Source organism: Bidens hawaiensis, unplaced genomic scaffold, assembly GCF_021521415.1.
Source record: "Bidens hawaiensis isolate Kalapana, Puna unplaced genomic scaffold, B.hawaiensis_p1.1 tig00027376_1, whole genome shotgun sequence".
NCBI lineage: Eukaryota > Viridiplantae > Streptophyta > Magnoliopsida > Asterales > Asteraceae > Bidens > Bidens hawaiensis.
Window position 1 is genome coordinate 184280 of NW_027494439.1, and position 18389 is coordinate 202668.

Consider the following 18389-nt stretch of genomic DNA (forward strand, 5'->3'; position numbering starts at 1 on the left):
GTTCGAATCCCCGATCTCTCATTTCTTTTCGAGAGTAGGCTTAAATGCAAGGTTGGACGGGAAAGAACATGCGAAGCGAAACGAGTCCAAGCGAAGCGAACTGAGGGGTTCATGCGATGTGAACTGGGTCATTCCTAGTTAATCCAAGATAATCCAACAAAATAAACCAAACCAACACTCTTCGTTATCTCCGTATAACCCGATATATTTTAAGATAAATAATCAATTAAAGAAAAGGAATATATTGTATATTTATATATAATTAAAAGAAAGGTATATATATATACACACACACAATAATATATTAAAGGAAAGGAACATGTATTAATGAAGAAGATATATATATATATATATAATAGTGGGAGGATATGAACGCAAAATAAAGACCGTCGTTAAATAAAGTTATTTCGTTAGATTTGTTAGCCCAAACAAACGAGCCTAGCCTATCAAGTACGCTTGACTAATAAATACGAATCTAATTAATTATGTTAGTACGTAGTTAGTTAATGAATATATGTGTTAAACAGTTAGCCGCGCATAACTCAGGAAGGGCATTACTATAAACGGTGAACGTAACAGGGTCCAGATGAGTTCTAGCCCCTTTTATGTGTTATGTTTTCGGGGCTTTATACATACTATGATGTGTTTAGATTTATACACTTAACTTAAATGGTAAGTGTATATTAGATACATATTTGTGTATGAATGTGAACGTTATGGATTGATTAATTAGTATGCACGTAATGTTATATTAGTTATGATTGAAGGAATTAGAAGGAAATGAGATGAAGTTAGAATGGTATGGTATGTTAGAGGGCACCAGGCCCTAATAATAACCGAGGTATGTAGGACACTAGACCCTTATAATATCCAAGGTAAGTAGGGACCGGACTCTGAGGAGATCCAAGGTATGAAGGACACCGGATCCTTATAATTCCGAGGTATGTAGGGCACTGGACCCTTATAATATCCAAGGTAAGTGAGGACCGGATCTTTATAGTATCCGAGGTATGTTGTTAGTATGAATGTATGTATGTATGTACGTATGTATGATTGAATGATAGACGAATGAGTAAGTATCAATACGTATCTTCGGACGGTATTGGTAAGTAAGTGGATGTAATGTACGTTAATTAACTAGAACTCACTCAGCGTGGCTGACTTTTAGTATGCACGCAGGCAAGTAGAATGAGACAAGTTGCTTGATGAGGACATGTAGCAATAAGAGGAAGACTGGCATCGCTATGAAGAAGACACCGTGTCGTTTAATGATTTATGTTTTATGGATTTATGTTATGATGTTTAAGACAAGATGGTTATGTTATGAATGAATGAATGACTTTTAATTCCGCGAAAGTTTTAATTAACTCTGATTTTACGAATTATGTGAATGAGTAAATCCAACCAGCAAAAAAGTAGGGCACCCGGGTCGGCGGCCTTACATGACGTTATTTTACTAATCTCGTGAAAATAACGTTAAAAGTGGCGGAAGGTTAATCAGGCATCATGTTGTGGCGTTGATAGCCGAAAGACAACGGTACATGGATGGTTGAGTGTTATGTGCCTTATGTCCAAGGCTTGATGCAAAACTACTATCGAGCCTGGGGTCTCACCAGAAGCAGCCTCTCTATTCCTACGGGATAGAGGTAAGGCTGTCTACATCTTACCCTCCTCAGACCCTACCATGGCTTTGCTATTGGTGAGATATACTGAGTACGATGATGATGATATAGAAACTGTGTGCAAATATTTTATTTTGTATTTACAAATTATAATGACGTTCTACTTTATTTGGTTTTGATGTCTTTTAGGAAATACAAAAATTTAATAACGATAACCTTAAAACAACGTGTTGATTTAACGATAACCCATTAACCCATGGGACTCGAGTTTTATTCATGATACAATTGATTACACAATAGTAGTGGCACGAAAATATGCATATGTGGTTAGATGACGGCTTGTGAAACTGCTTCAATTCCCTTGTCTGATGACACGGCTTCAATTGCACTACCTAATGGCCATGCAGCTTCAACCAATGCATCTTGATACTTTATTTGTTTCACAAGTGTAATACTTTGGTCGGGTTGAAAGCCTATTACAAACAACACAAAAGAAGAATTATTATTATTATTATTATTATTATTATTATTATTATTATTTCATTTTGCTCATTTTTAAACAGAATATTATAGGTCACAAATTTAACCATTTTTTTGCAGACGTTGATTTGAACAGTCATTTATAATAAAATAGGGCTACCTACCGACTTCTTTTGACCTGAAATTAAAAACAGAGCTAGGTGGTTGAAGGATCCCAGCTCGACACCAGTAGACCCGAATTTTATTTTTTTGATGTTAGTTTTATATATATATAGGCAAAGTATATAATGAAAACCCATTTGAGTTGTGAAAACCCTATGTAACTTCGTTTTTTTTACACACGTAATATATGTTGTAACATTTAATACAAAACATCGAAAACATAAAAAAAATGTTTTACTATTTTTTTTTATATTTTTTACTAATTTTTATATATGTTTTCAGGAGAGAGAAAGTGCAAGTTTTCTTTTACATTTTTATTAACTTTAATTGTGAACAAGATTTAATCTTTAAAGAATGGGTTTCTAGAGTTTTCACAACTCAAGTGGGTTTTTATTCTAACCTAACCCTATATATATATATATATATATATATATATATGGGATGGTTCTGGAGAGAAATAAGATTACTGTGAGAAATGTAAGAAATGAATATGAACCACTAGTTTTATTTTATGTTTTAAATGCTTAAAGATAAATAAGGAAATTATTAATTCATGCTTTCTTTTCAATTAACTAATAAATATAATAGTTATCTATTCAATTAATATAACTTATCAAATTATTATAATTGAAAAATAATAAGAATTCATTTATTTTTATAACTTATTTTTTCTCTTTTGAATTTTTATTCTACATAAGTACAATTTATTCATACATTAAAATTTCTTTCTATCCAAAACCAATTTCTTCCAACTCAATATATTAATATCCATCAACACGTAGTTACATTGTGATAAATAGTACAAAAAACTATCTTACATGTGTTTGCATTAAATATCAACAAAAAAGTACACAACTTACACAAAAACATATAACCTACACTTGTTCTAATAATAAGAAAACATATAACATACACACGAAAAACATATAACCGACACACAAGATTCAGCATCAATAAACTACACACGCACACAAAAGCATATAACCTACACACAAAACATATAACCTACACTCGAAAATTTTATCCTACACAAATACAATTTATTCATATATTATATATCAATATCAATCAACACGTAGGTATATTGTGATGAATAATACAAAAAACTATCTTACATATGTTAGCATTAAATGTCAATAAAAAATATGCAACCTAAACAAAAACATATTACATACACTTGTTCTAAGAATAAGAAAACATATTACCTACACACGAAAAACATATAACCTACACACGTATAGGATATGTGTATCCATAATTAGAGAGTGATTTATTATGGTTATATTAGTTGTATTAATTGAAAAGAGAGAATGCATTTATTGTTGTATTTACATTTTTTTCATTTATTTTTAAACATTTAAAACCTAAAATAAAACTAGTGGCTCATATTCATTTATTACATTTCTCATAGTAACTTTATTTCTCTCTTGAACTTAAACATATATATATATATATATATATATATATATATATATATATGAAAAAAAACAATGTATTCTTAATGTTTAAACCCTATTACTTAACTCCTATAAGGCCCAAAATTTTCGTCTTCTGCCCAAAAAAAGTTAACGATCCTCAGAGATGGCCCTGTGTAAAAATGTCTCATTTTGACATGTTAGACCCACCAATGCTACCTTTATCGTATGTGATTTTCTATAAGAACTATAAGAAGGTATAACAAACTTACCAAATCCATCTACAAGCAAAGTGTATTCATACACAAGATCCATGCATAAATAGGGTAGGTCTTCGGGCTCCACATTAGGATATGTAGATTTGGCTTCTTTAAATGTCGTTTTACAAGCACGCTTAGCTGCCACAGCAAAATCTATTGGACGAGATTCAACTACACGTTCACTTGCATTAATAAAACCGACCTATATACGCAAGAAAACGTTATTAGAGAAAAACATCTTAATTTAGTTTTAATAATAATAGTAGTAGTAGTAATAATACATGAGCAGCTCGGTCATAGAAGAAAGAACCCACATACATTTTGTTTTGACCACACCACCAAAGGTGCATTCCGCGTATGCGCAAGTTGATCCATTTACTTTTAGAGCTTTTATTGCTTGTGTCCTGCACTTGTTCATGTTTGAACCAGAAGAAAGTGCTGAAACTTTGTAATCAATTCCTCCATATGAATAAACCCCTAAAAGACAAGAAGTTTAACCACTATTCATAAGGACAAGAACGGCCGAAGGTTAAAATGAAGTCAATGCTAACCATTATAACCAGCCAAGATGCACGGGTTCTCTGCGTCTTTTGCAAGATCAAGGATACCGGCTCGAGCTGCTAATAACCCGTAGTTCAAATAACTGTATAATGAAAACTAATAATAATAAGTCAATAAGCTAGAAAAAAATCGCTATGACCATGCCAAATGAGTTAATGAGTTGTAAAAAAATGGGTTAAAATGGTTACAGAAGGGTAGAACAAGTTAACTCAAACATAACCCATTTATAAAAGGGTTAGATATATGACGACCCAAATCTGAATTATTTTCGTATTGGGTTTTAATACTACTATTTCTACTGCTACCGCTCTTGTGGCCGCCGCCACCACCACCCATAATAATAATAAAATAATAATAATAATAATGAATAATAATAATAATAACATCCCATTTACAGTTTTCACCTTTTTTTTTTTTTCATATCTTAATGTACATATGAAGACAAACCTGTGAACATAAATGTAATACTTGCTTCCTTTAAGAGACATTTCTTTCACATAAGGATCATCTCCTTGAGCTACCGTTGGAGCTATGGCCGCATCTGCTTCTGAAATAGCATATGCCATTTGTACCGATCCACCACCAAGATCAACTACTCCAACAGTGTCTGAATAATCATTACCTATGTTTTTTAATAGATAATTTATGGCCACCTGTAAGTAGCCATTAAAAAACGTTTTAATATATAAATTATAAAACAATGACATGATATAATAATATGTAACTTAATTACTTACTCACAGGTAAGAACCTTCTTGACTTCCGTCCAAAACAGTTACCCTATCATCTTCTGTTTTGAAGTTGCTCTTAGATTTTAGAAGATATCTCACCTACAAATGCAAAACTTAAATGAAATTAGTACTAGATAAATATCATTAAATTTAGTTTGCAGGAGAGTTGTATTTACAGCTTGCAAAATGCTTTCTGAGGTATTGTCTCCCAGCATTCTCAAACCGGCAGTTGCCTACATATAGATGCATAATTCAGGTATATAAATAATCATAAAGCTCTTGTAAACTTATTAGCTTTGCATACAAATCACTAACCCCGACTTTAACCGGTGTATTTGGTTGCACGTCTTGTGGAACAACCTCTTCGGCTTTCTCTAATAGAGGCAGAAGAGAGTTTGCAGCCTCTTGCGAGTTGTTTGCATATGAACTCAAACCTGGTCTCACCTATATTAAAGAAGTATCATGTCATCTGAAAAATCTTAGATCTCTTCCAACAGAAATTAAGTTAGAAATGTAAATAAGAAATGAAAACAAATATCGATTGCGTAAAATCCTAAGAAAATCCTACACAAGCCGTGGAAATTAGCTGGTTTAGAAAGAAAAAAAAAAGTATTTTTATTTTTAACGCACTTGGGTAGTAGTTGATCCTGTGGTAGAAGCTTATGCTTTTGGGAAATCTAGTTCAATCATTAGACTTGGAGTTAATTTAGGAAAAAATTATATAAAGTGGTGGTGGTAACATATATTACCAAAATCAATATTTCTTTTCAAGAATTTTTTTTTAAAGTTGATGGAAGTGGTGGTGTAAGCTATGATGGTGTTGGCAGACACAATGGCAACGATGGTGGTAGTAGACTAGTAGTGGTTGTGTTGGTAACAGAATTTCAGTTTTTTTTCCGTTTTGGTTTCATGCTTAGTTGTGGTAGAGGTAGTGGCGACAAAATAATGACGGTAGTGTAATACTGTAATTTATATAGTCAAAATAACCCACTGTTTTTTTTTTGGATTATTAAACACCCACTATGTTATTTTTATTTAAGTAAACCAAAAAAAAGCAACCAATGTTCGACAAAAAAAAAAAACAAAATGGGGCAATGATGTACCTGCTCAAAAAGCTGAAGTTGTTCACCAATGTGTACAAGTTCTAAATTCTGATCAAAACGGAATCCATGAACTCTACTCCGTGAACTACCCGCATCAAAAATCACCGCATACCTATCTGGTGACAAGTCTGTCCTCAGCATGTTACGTGCCAAAAGCTTGCGGTTGGTTGAAAAAACGTCATGGTGGTGGGAGCGCACACAAGGTATCAGAAACAAAACCAAAGAGACAAGTAGGAGAGGTGTCGAAATGACCAAAATACTCCTGCGGCCACAATGCATTTTTTCGGAGAAGGGCAAGCTGATCTCCGGTTGAGGATTGTTGTGAAGAATAGTTTTTGTTCTCTTATGTAGCTAGCCTAGTTTTTGGCCTGTTAAATAAGCGCGTATAATAAGTGGCCAAGTTTAAACAAGACGCCCTCAAAAGGGACTTCTCAACCGTTTCCATTTTTTTAATTGTTTGATTTAAGAATTTATTAGTTTTTTTATTTCACATTTAATCACGTTTGTTGTATTTTTATATACATAAGTGTATATTATTATGGACGGCTTATCAAGTCCAGCTAATAGATATGATCATATCATAGGCTCATAGCCCATCTTTCTCTTTATTGTATTACTGAAATATTTGTTGTTTTATATTAAATAATATATAAAGTTTATTACATTGTTATTTGCCGATTGTGGAAGGTGATATCTTGTAATATTCCACAAAAGCACAGTTTTCCGGTACCGAAATTTGCATGATATTCTGATCCGATGTGCCAGAGATAACAAGGGGTTGAAGTATCCAGTTCTACAGGTGCACGCACATAGACAAACGTGTCAGTTATAATTCGGGCCAAGTCGTCAAGAAGTTGCCAAAAGAATAAAAAACATATAAAAAAGTCGACCTTTTCCTTGAGTTAACTTAAAAATAGACGGGCTAGCGGACTTGATGAAAATGACAAAACATGAAAAATGCTTAAGGTTTGGATGCAAATATATATATTTTAAAAGAAAAAAAAAACAGTCTTTTAAATGAAAGTGATAATTGTGACTAAACTCAAGTTTGATTTTTATAAAAGTATGTTATGCATGTATTTGTTAACTAACACATGTATGCACTTTTGTTTAAAACATGTTAAGGACTTAGAGCATTCTCAGCCCATTTCTTTAAAATATGTGAGGAGGATTTGTAAATTATATGGTATGGTTATGAGTGATTGTGAGTAGAGGAGAGAGAAAATGTTATAAGAGAAAGTTAAATTTGGGAATTCACTATTCATACCGTAGAATTTTTTAATATTTTCTAAAAGTGGTTGTGAGAGGAGGAAAGAGTAAATATAATGATAAAGGTATTATTTAATTAAACAGAAGAGAGAAAAAACAGTTATTTTTAGTGTAATTATATGATATATGAATATAGAATAGGGAATGGGTTGGGAATGCTCTTAAGGTTGTTCTTGAAGTATATCATCATCATCATGAGATGACGATGGATTTTAATTTTAAGTCATCTTTTTTTCTATTTTGTTATTAAAAATTATGGGCCGGTCATGTCATGTGATGTCTGGTTGAGTCGGGTCGCTAAATAGGTGACATTAATTGTTTTAAAATGTTATATTTGTAACACGTTTATATACAGGTTCATGTTTGATGAAAATGATATGATTGGATTATAATTATGTCATGTTTGTGTTTAGCACGTGTGCTAATAATGTCGTGTTGTGTGTGACTTGTCTAACACGCTACCTTTTATGCCAAGCCTACTGTAAAGCATCTTTCACAAATGTCTCGGGTTATGTTTTCCCTGTTGGTTCTGGTTTTTCAAACATTCGTACGAATTACTTTATTTTATTAAGAAGTGGTTCAAATTTGAACATCTAGTTTTTAGAGAGATGTACACAAACAATAATGGAGAGATGAAATTAATTTGTTAAGAGGTATCTTACAACAATAAAAATAAATTATTGTATCACGTGGACACTACTGCATAAAATATACTTAAAATGATATCTGTTGAAAGTCCGATTTAATGGTTATTTAGATTTGCATGGTTTCTATAGCAACCTTTAAAGAAGGTCAAGTCAATTTTTATTCGGTGTCATAGTGAAGACCACTTGGTATTTGAGGTGTTTAGTGTTACTTTTGGTATTTCGTTTTAATATGATTATCCCATAGATGTTTTCACAAATGATGATTTTTTACATCTTTTTATTCAGAAATCAAAGCTACTTATTTGTATCATGCAAAGACGCATGGGTAGACCGATAGCCAAAATAAAGGGGAAACCAACCCCTTAATTTTTTTGTTTTTTTCTGTTTATACGAAAGTAAAATCTTGATCGCTCCCGTAAATATTTAGAATCGCCCCCATTAAAGAGAGTGGTTGTAGTTTGATGATGAGGCCTTTTGGTGTTATTAAATTTTAATTTGGTTTTTTTTTTGTCTTTATTACCAAATCCACTCAAAAGTAATGGCAAAAAAAATAAAAAATGACGTGCGTTGACAACAATTTGCCTAGTTTTACTATTCATTTATTTATCCATACTTTCTTAGTGTATTTAATATAATTTATAACTGTTTATATTTTTATATTATAAATTCTTTTATGTTATTACTTTATATCCATCTATTTTGTATAGGTAAAACTTAAAGGACATATTATATTATTATAGTGGGATTCTATAAAAACTTAGACTACGACCCTCCTATTAAGGTTTCTAGTTATGTTATAGGTTATGCATTTGTAATGATGTTTGACTACTTTTGTTAATTATATGTAATTAGTTTGATTATCCCTTTTCTAGTATGATCCGACCCGAACCCGACTGAAAAAATTATTATATATAGATAGCTAGAACACGCCAATACAAATATAACCTACTTTATTTGGTTTCCATGTTTTCTAGGAACTAAAATACGATGATAATCTTAGAGCATTAACCGCATTGCTGATACAGCAATGACACATGTGGCACCGATTTTATTCATGATACAAATGAATATGCAGTACATAGTAGTGGTGGCGGTAATAGTAGATATGAGTAGTTAGATGGCAGCTTCTTACACTGCTTCAATTGCATTGCTTGTTGACGCTGCTTCGATTGCGCTTCCTAGTGGCCACGCAGCTTCAACCAATGCATCTTGGTACTGTATTTGTTTCACTAGTGTAATGCTTTGTTGGGGTTGCAAGCCTGTTTTAAGGAACACATAAAAGTAAAATCAATTTATTTGCGTATTTATTATACTAATATTATAGGTTATCATTTCAATCCTTTTATATTTCAATGGATTGATTAATTAGAACTTTTTTATTATAAAAAAAACACTAAATTTAATCTCGCAGTATTTAAAATTGTTTTATTTTAAAATTTATAAATTACCATAATAATATTGTTCTCTAACCATAAGAAACAATTTTTAATTATTTTTATATATTTTTAGTAAAAGGTATAAACCTTAGCTAGCAGGACCTAAAAATGACTCGTTTGACCGAAACAATCATGCATACATCTTCAACGTATGAAGAACATACAATGAAGATACAATGAACTTACCAAAGCCATCTACAAGCAAAGTGTATTCATACACAAGATCCATGCATAAATAGGGCAAGTCTTCGGCATCCACACCAGGATACGTAGATTTGGCATCTTCAAGAGTCGTTTGACAAGCAAGCTGAGCCGCTACCTTGAAAGCTTGTGGACTAGATTCGACAACACGTTCACTTGCATTAATAAAACCGACCTATATATGTGTATAAACCATAATTAGGGAAAATTATCTGCGACTTTTTATAATATATAGTTGTAGTAATATAAAAATAATGATGATAATAATAATACCTGACCAGCTCGATCGTAGAAGTACGAACCCACATACAGATTGCTTTGACCATCACCACCACCACCATTACACACACCACCAAATGTGCAATTCGTGTACGGACAATATTCATTTACTTTTAGAGATTTTAGTGCTTCTTTCCTGCACTTGTCGAAGCTTGAACCAGAAGAAGGTGCTGAAACTATGTAGTCAATTCCACTATATGAATAAACACCTAAAAGACAAGACATAAATTATAAAATAGTCATATTGTAACATGTTTAGAAATTAAGATGCACGTGTTATTAGTATTATAACGTTAACTCTAACCATTATAACCAGCCAAGATGCATGGGTTCTCAGCGTCTTTATTGAGACCGAGGATCCCAGCTCGAGCTGCTAATAATCCATAGTTCAAATAACTGCAAAATGTATCAAAAGTAGAATAAATCGATATGATAAGATGTCGAAACAAACATGAAACAAATCCATAAGAGCCCCTAAATGTTGGTGGTTTAATTGTGTCATGTTTGCTGGTTTTGTGATAATTTGTTGAGCCCAGACACTCTCTATGTATATTTATTTGTGTCAAACATTAACTATGAGTTGCAATTAACTTGTAAATGAGTTGTAATCAAGTTACAAATGTGTTAAGCAGCCTTTATAACTGCTTTATCTCACGAGTCAGATGGGTTTGCAGGTTCTAAATGAGTTGTAAATTGTAATCAGGTTGCGAACATGTAAACAAGCTAGTTAGTGGGTTGTAATAAATGGGTTAAACCGATGAAAATGGGTTAATGGGTCGAATCATTTAATTAAGCAAGTTAACGCACATGTCTGATGTCCCTTAACCATAAAAAAGGTAAATATGACAACCAAAATCTAATTAGTTTCGTATCGTGTACATGAGGCTAGAGGAGTGGCGAACTGCTTTAGAGTGGAAAGGTTTAAAGATTAGTCACTATATGATCAAGTATTTCCATCGTGACTTTGATGGGGTAAATGATGATGAGGAGGTCTAGATCACCATCGAAGGCAAGCGGTTCCACAGATAACAAAGTTCAGGTGTCTAGGATTTTTTTATCCAGGGTGATGGGGAAATAGAGAGTGGCTTGGCCCACCGTGTCCAAGTAGGATGGACTAGATGGAGAGCATCTACATAAGTTTTGTGCGACAGAGGAAAATTTTATAGGGTTACAGTTAGACCCGCGATGTTATATGGAAAAAATTGCTAGGCCATCAAGAAATCACATGCGAGTAAGCTAGAGGTAGCATAGATGAGAATCCTAAGGTGGATGTGTGGGCACACAAGGTTGGATCGAACAAGAAAGGTTGTTTTTTTTTGTTTGAGAGATTAGGAGTGACTAACATATAAGGTAAAATAAGAAAGGAAACATTGAGATGGCTTAGACATGTAAAGAAAAAACAAACTACGACACCTGTTATAACCGTAGAAAATACTAATATAGAGAGGATGAAAAGAAAGGTTAGGCGCCGGCCCATATTGACTTGGGATGAAAGGATTAGGCATGATTTGCTAGACCTTTACCTCTTCAAGAACATGGTTGATGATATGATTTCTTGAAGATTTAGGATTAAAGGTAAGAACTTTTAGAAGAAATATTATAGAATCTTGGGTTAGTACTTTGTCTTAGTGGGTTTTCTTTATCTTATTTTTAGTGCTACATGATACATTATTACAATATTTTATTTTTAAATTGGTATTTTATATCTTATTATTCATTACTAACATCACTAATTTTTTATTTTATCTATTTGTTAGTATGACTACTATTAATATTGCTATTACCTATTTATTTATTTAGAAAATCTATCAGTTTTTTATTTATTGTCTAGGGGCCTATCGTCGAACTTGGTGTTTTTTTTATTCGGTCTCACATGTTTGGTTTTAGAGCTTAGTGTCTCTCTTAGTGTCTCTTTGAAATCAACCTTTCTATTATTTGAAACAGTATGGCTTTCCACCTTTCCTAAATCCTGCTTATAGATTTGATTTGTCATCGATAGGATTCTAATGAATATGATTGTTTGTTGTATCTATGGATTTGATATTATAGGATTCTAGTGAGTATGCTATATGTTGTATCCTGTTCAGTGCTGTGTACGGATCAGACACTAAGCATCAAGATATCCAATCTGATTGTATTGATATTACGTTATCTCGCCTATTATTATTATTTTTTTTCATTTTGTATTAACATGTTTTTTTCATTTTGTCTTTTTTGTAATTAACTTATATATGGAGGTAAACCTGTGAACATAGATGTAATATTTGCTTCCTTTTAGAGACATTTCTTTCACATAAGGATCATCTCCTTGAGCTACCGTTGGAGCTATGGCCGCATCTGCTTCTGAAATAGCATATGCCATTTGTACCGATCCACCACCAAGATCAACTACTCCTAGGGGGTGTTTGGTAGAGAGATTTGAGGGTGGAGAATTAGGTTTCTCTTGTTTGGGAGAATTAGGCGGAGAATTGGGCGGAGAATTGGTTTTCTCTGAGAATTGGGTCTAGGCAAAAAGTAGAGAAATCCAATTCTCTCCATTTGGAAGAGAAATGGAATTCTCTCTGCTTCTAAATCGCGTCTCTGCTCTACTCCGTTCGCGTATGATGATGATGATGCTCCGACCGGCGATGGTGATGATGATGCCGACGTCCGGCACGGCGGCCGACGCCGCAGCCACGTCCGTTCGCGTCTCTGAGCCAAAACGAAACCCTAAATCGCGAGGCGGTGTTGCGAGGCGGAACCCTAAATCGCGGTGTTGATGTTGCGCGGCGATGATGATGACGCTCTACTCCATTCGCGGTGTTGCGACGCGTCTCTGAGCCACCATTTCTCCACCATGATGATGCCGAGGCGGAACCCTAATCACGTCTCTGCTCCCGTTTCTCCACCCATTTCTCTATTGTACCAAACAAAGGAAATGATTGTCAATTCTCCACCCATTTCTATTTCTCTCCAATTCCATTTCTCTCCCATTTCTATTTCCATTTCTTCCCATTCTTTTTCTCTGTACCAAACACCCCCCTACAGTGTCTGGATAATCATTGCCGATGTTTTTAATAGATAATTTATGGCCACCTGTACAGTAGCCATTAATATATATAAAAAAACAATGATATGATACAATAATATCATATGTAACTTACTTACCCATAAGGCTGAGGGGTGTGGAGCGCGACAGGGGGCGCGTGAGCCCATCCGCTCGCGCCCCGGGGCGCGAGCACCACACCACCGAGGCGCGAGAGGGGCGCGAGAGGGGCGCGAGCGCGGAAAAAGAGGCAGGCGCAAGAGGGGTAGCGGCTGGGAATACGCGTGAAGGAGTCTTGGGTTGCGTAAATAGAGCCGTTGGGCTCTTTGTTTATTAAAAAAAAAAAAAATTTTCTCTATAAAACCAATATCACATACCACCCAAAACCAATATCACATACCAATATCACATACCATCAACCCATTTTAACCATATCAAACACAACTTCAATCTCCAAACTCATATATAATATCCCAAACTCCTTTATAAAACCCAAAATTTTTTTCCTATATATAACCCATTTCATATAAAAATCCAAAAACAACCCATCGTCCCAATTTATTTTTAAAAATAATGTCGTCGTACTCGTCTGATTCCGACTCCTCCGAAGAGGATGATTTGCTTCTTCATGTAGGGGGAGTTTTGACCGCAACCGTGGTCAATCTCTTGCAAAATCAAGCCCATCAACCCCGACACCCGAGGGTTAGAGCACCACCTCGTGATCGTGATCGATCGGGTGCTAACGATACTTTGATGAGGCATTATTTTAGCCCTCAACCGGTATACGCGGAGTCGGATTTTCGAACTCGTTTTCGAATGAGCAGGCAATTGTTCACGCGTATAGCGAGTGATTTAGAGACACGGTATCCCTTTTTTCAACAAAGGGAGGATGCTAGGGGTCTTCCCGGTTTTACCCCTCTTCAAAAATGCACGGCTGCTATCCGTCAATTAGCGTACGGCATCTCGTCGGACGCTTTGGATGAGTATTTACAGATGTCGAAAAGGGTTGCACGTGAATCCCTTCATTTTTTCTGCCAAGGTAAAAAACATTAATTTTACTTTTTATTAAATATTTATTACATTTTGTAATATATATTGTACGTAGGAGTCATATCGACTTACGCTCGGAGATATCTGCGTAAACCTACAACGTATGACATTCAACGCATATATGAGGTGCACGCAGAAAAACATGGTTTTCCTGGGATGCTAGGTAGCATCGATTGTACGCATGTTGGATGGGCTATGTGTCCAACGGCCTGGCGAGGTCAGTTCCACCGTGGTGATCATGAAGGGCCGACCCTCATACTTGAGGCGGCGGTGTCACAGGATCTTTGGTTTTGGCATGCTTTTTTTGGTGTTGCTGAGTCAAATAACGACCTTAATGTTATCGATCAGTCACATTTGATCAACGACCTTATCGACGGGGTTGAACCACCTCAATCTTTTGTTGCAAATGGAGAACTCTTCAAGTACGGGTACTATCTGGTCGATGGTATTTACAACGAATGGGCTGTGTTAGTTCAAGCTTTTACAGATCCAATCGCCGACAAACGGAAGTATTTTACGAAGAAGCAAGAGTCTGCTAGAAAAGATATTGAAAGAGCTTTTGGAGCTATAAAAAAACAATATTATGTTCTGGCGAACCCGATACGTTATTGGACTCGGGAGAGGATAATGGACGTCGTCTACACGTGTCTTATCCTACACAACATGACGTTAGAAGACGAGGGCAAAGCTATATGCCAAAACTACCAAGGTGACATTCCGCCACAACCGTCCACAATCAGTGATCAACAAAAACTTCATAACATAGCAAATATCAAGAGCCGTGAGATACACGGGGATCTTCGACATGAGTTGGTTGAACATTTGTGGGCGTCGCGACCAGATGATCTTGTATTAGATTAGTTTTATTATTAAATATTATTGTTTGTTTAATTTTTAGTATGTTTTTTTTATTATGAATTTTCAAAAAAATGTGTGTTTTTTTAAATAATTTCTTGTTTTTTTAATAATACGTTTTTTTTAATACATTTATAAAAAAATAAAAAAATAAACCGCTCGCGCCCCCTCTCGCGCCCCTCCACACCAGGGCCCGGGGCGCGAGCACCACAACCAACACCCATCTTATCAAGTTTCTCTCTCTGCCACACGTCACAATATTATTGGCTGGAGCCCCCACTCGCGCCCCCTCTCGCGCCCCCCACACCCCTCAGCCTAAGTAAGAGCCTTCTTGACTTCCAACCAAAACAGTTACCCAATCATCTTCTGTTTTGAAGTTGCTAGATTTTAGAAGATCTCTCACCTATATATATATATATATATATATATATAAACATAAATCTAATTTAAAAAAAATATACAAAATAAATATCATCAAATTTGATTTGCAGAACGTTGCATTAATTACCGCTTGCAAAATGTTTTCAGATGCTTCATCTCCCAACTGTCTCAGACCTGCAGTTGCCTGCATCATATAGATGCATGATTTAGAAGGTACAATAGGTATGCGAATCGTGCTTGAGCCATTTTAAAAAACTTTCATAATTACGCTCAAAACCCCATAATTACCCTCAAAAACGTTTTCCGTGAAGAAAAGTCAAAATTTGATCGATTAGCATCCAGATTTGTTTTTTCGGTGAACCGATGATTAATTGAATATATCTTGACGACTTCAAGATCATGTGATGTGATTTCACGGATCATTTTTATGAATATAGGTATTTTTGTACCTGATGTATGATAAACAATTATTATATTCTATCTTTACACACACACACACACACACATATATATATATATATAATCATAAAGCTCTGGCAAACTTATTAGACATCATACGAATCACTAACCCCGACTTTAACTGGTGTATCTGGTTGCACATCTTGTGGAACAACCAATTCCGCAGCCTCTAATAGTGGCAGAAGAGAATCTGCCGCCTCTTGCGGGTTGTCTGCGTATGAACTCAAACCCGGTCTCACCTACATTAAAGAAGTATATCATGTCATCTGAAAAATCGTAGATCTCTTCCTTTAGAAAGTTAGAACGTAAATAACTGTCGAGATCAAATATTAACATTGTAACACTTTAGGAAAATCCTATATCTGCTGTGAAATGAGTTGTTTTAGATAAAAAAAAAAGTATTAGTATGCGTGTATTGTTCACCTGTTTGAACCCCTTTGAAGTTAATTAATAGGTTATATATTAGTGACCAATGATCAGACGCAAACTGACGTGTTGTATATATATAATAGTTTGAGGCCCGTGTATTACTTGATGAAAATTTTAAACTTTAACCGTTAAGTGAAATATAACCAACAAAATTATCATATATTGTTAATACATTTACAATTTACATTAAAATTACAGAAATTAGGTAACTAATATTTACACAAGTATGTTACAAATAAGTAAAATCTTCCTTGTATGTATAAATTTTAAAAAGGACACGCAAGCAAATTTTTTACTTAAATCAACTCATTTATCGACGAACCGTAAGAAAAATTCAACAAAATGGGGAGTGAGGTACCGCCTTGAAAAGTTGAAGTTCATTGCCAATGTGTATGAGTTCCAAATCCTTATCAAAACGGAACCCATGAACTCTACTCCCCGAACTACCCGCGTAAAAAATCACAGCATACGTATCTGATGGCGAGTCGGTCTTCAGCATGTTAGGTGCCAAAAGCTTGCGGTTGGTTGATAAAATGCCATGGTTGCGAGAATGCACACATGGCATCAGAAGCAAAACGAGTGAGACATATAGGAGAAGTTTCAAAATGACCGAAATACCCCAGCGACCGCTATGCATTTTGGCTGGTTACGACAACGTGACAGTATATGGTCATTCCAGACGCCTTTTCAGGCGCGTGGGCGCGAGTTTTCGGGCGCGTGGCCGCGAAGTTTACGGCACGCGTCCTGTCAACAGCTGTTGCCAGCTTGCTCTTTGCCACGTGTCATAGTTTCATTGCACCTGCGATTTCTCTCTCTTCCGCATTAAATTCATCGCATTTATTGCGATGAGTATATAAAGGGGGAGAGAGTGCATCTTAATCCACACTTTCACTTCTTTCTTCTTCAAGCGATTTCCGGCGAATACTCTAACCTTTCTGTCGAGCATTCTCCTGAAATCGTTGCCTTTCATCCTTCCAGAATGTCTTCTTCCCATGATGTTGAGGCTACTGCCGAGGAGTCTGACGTGTTCGTCGAGAATCCGTCGTCCACTTCTGATAGGGACGATAAGAGTACTGCTGGCGAGTGCCAGTGTGCTCTTCCCGTCGGCCAGTATCAGTATATCGTCAGGAAGTTCATGCTCGAGCCTTTCGAGCCTGAGTTTCCTGAGCCACACCAGACAGTGTATGATGCCCCCAAGGGCAAAATAGGGGTGTATGCTGCATTCTTCATCTATGGGAATCTCAGGTTCCCATTGACGAAGTTTGTATACCGTTTTCTGGAGAGACACGGTGTGCACCTGACGGAGGTACACCCAATGGCCATCGCAAAGATCCGCCATTTTGAATGGGTGTGCCTCATTCTGGGCGTGGAGCCCCATGTCGACCGCCTGATGACCTTCTATTCTTGGAGGTGCATCCAGGGGTGGTATACCTTGGTCAATCGGATCAAGGGTCTGAAGATCTGCGCAACCGAGCGCAGTCTTCGGTCTTGGAAGCGGGAGTTCTTCTATATCTCCGCTCGTGTCGTCCCGATAGCGATGACGTTTAAGAACGGGAGAGCTCTCCCGAACCTTCACGCCTCCAACTATGAGGAGGCGGAATGGTTCGCCAAGATTTCCCGGATCCAGTCTCCGGTTTACCGCTTTGCGGAGTCCGGGATGGTGATGCTAGGGATGAGCCGGGTGTGGAAGAATGCTGGGGCGGAGGCGCCGCAGATTCCCATCGTCCTTGAATACGGTTTGAACTCTATCCCTTACGGTATGCTCTGTCTTCTTTGTTGATTTAGGTTTTTCTTCTAACTGTTTCTTTTTTTATTTCAGAGGGGAATGACTTGCAGTAGCTCCTGCATCCGCGGGAGGCTGATGGTCCCGCTCGGATGGGTACTCGTGCTCTTGATGAGAACGAGTTGCCCATCCTGGAGCAAACGAGGGATCGGTTTGTGGAGGTCTACCCGCCAGGCCACCCGATTCTGAGCGCCACGCGGCCAGGTAAAGAGTTATTTAACCCTCGACCTCTCAATGCTGA

General features: G+C 36.0%; 2 pseudogenes across 2 annotated transcripts; both read right to left on the reverse strand.

The window, feature by feature from the left end:
* Positions 1-1932: 1932 nt before the first annotated feature.
* Positions 1933-6490, reverse strand: LOC143575411 (apyrase 2-like; annotated as a pseudogene). The gene is made up of 9 exons (XR_013142751.1): positions 6335-6490; positions 5547-5675; positions 5408-5464; positions 5238-5330; positions 4948-5153; positions 4491-4582; positions 4221-4416; positions 3952-4141; positions 1933-2095 (listed from the first exon to the last, which is right to left on the reverse strand). The product of XR_013142751.1 is annotated as an apyrase 2-like (transcript).
* Positions 6491-9279: 2789 nt separating this feature from the next.
* Positions 9280-16906, reverse strand: LOC143575419 (apyrase 2-like; annotated as a pseudogene). Its single transcript, XR_013142752.1, has 10 exons — positions 16724-16906; positions 16047-16175; positions 15605-15661; positions 15404-15499; positions 13182-13241; positions 12410-12560; positions 10471-10562; positions 10161-10375; positions 9873-10062; positions 9280-9509 (listed from the first exon to the last, which is right to left on the reverse strand). The product of XR_013142752.1 is annotated as an apyrase 2-like (transcript).
* Between the last annotated feature and the right edge of the window lie 1483 nt (positions 16907-18389).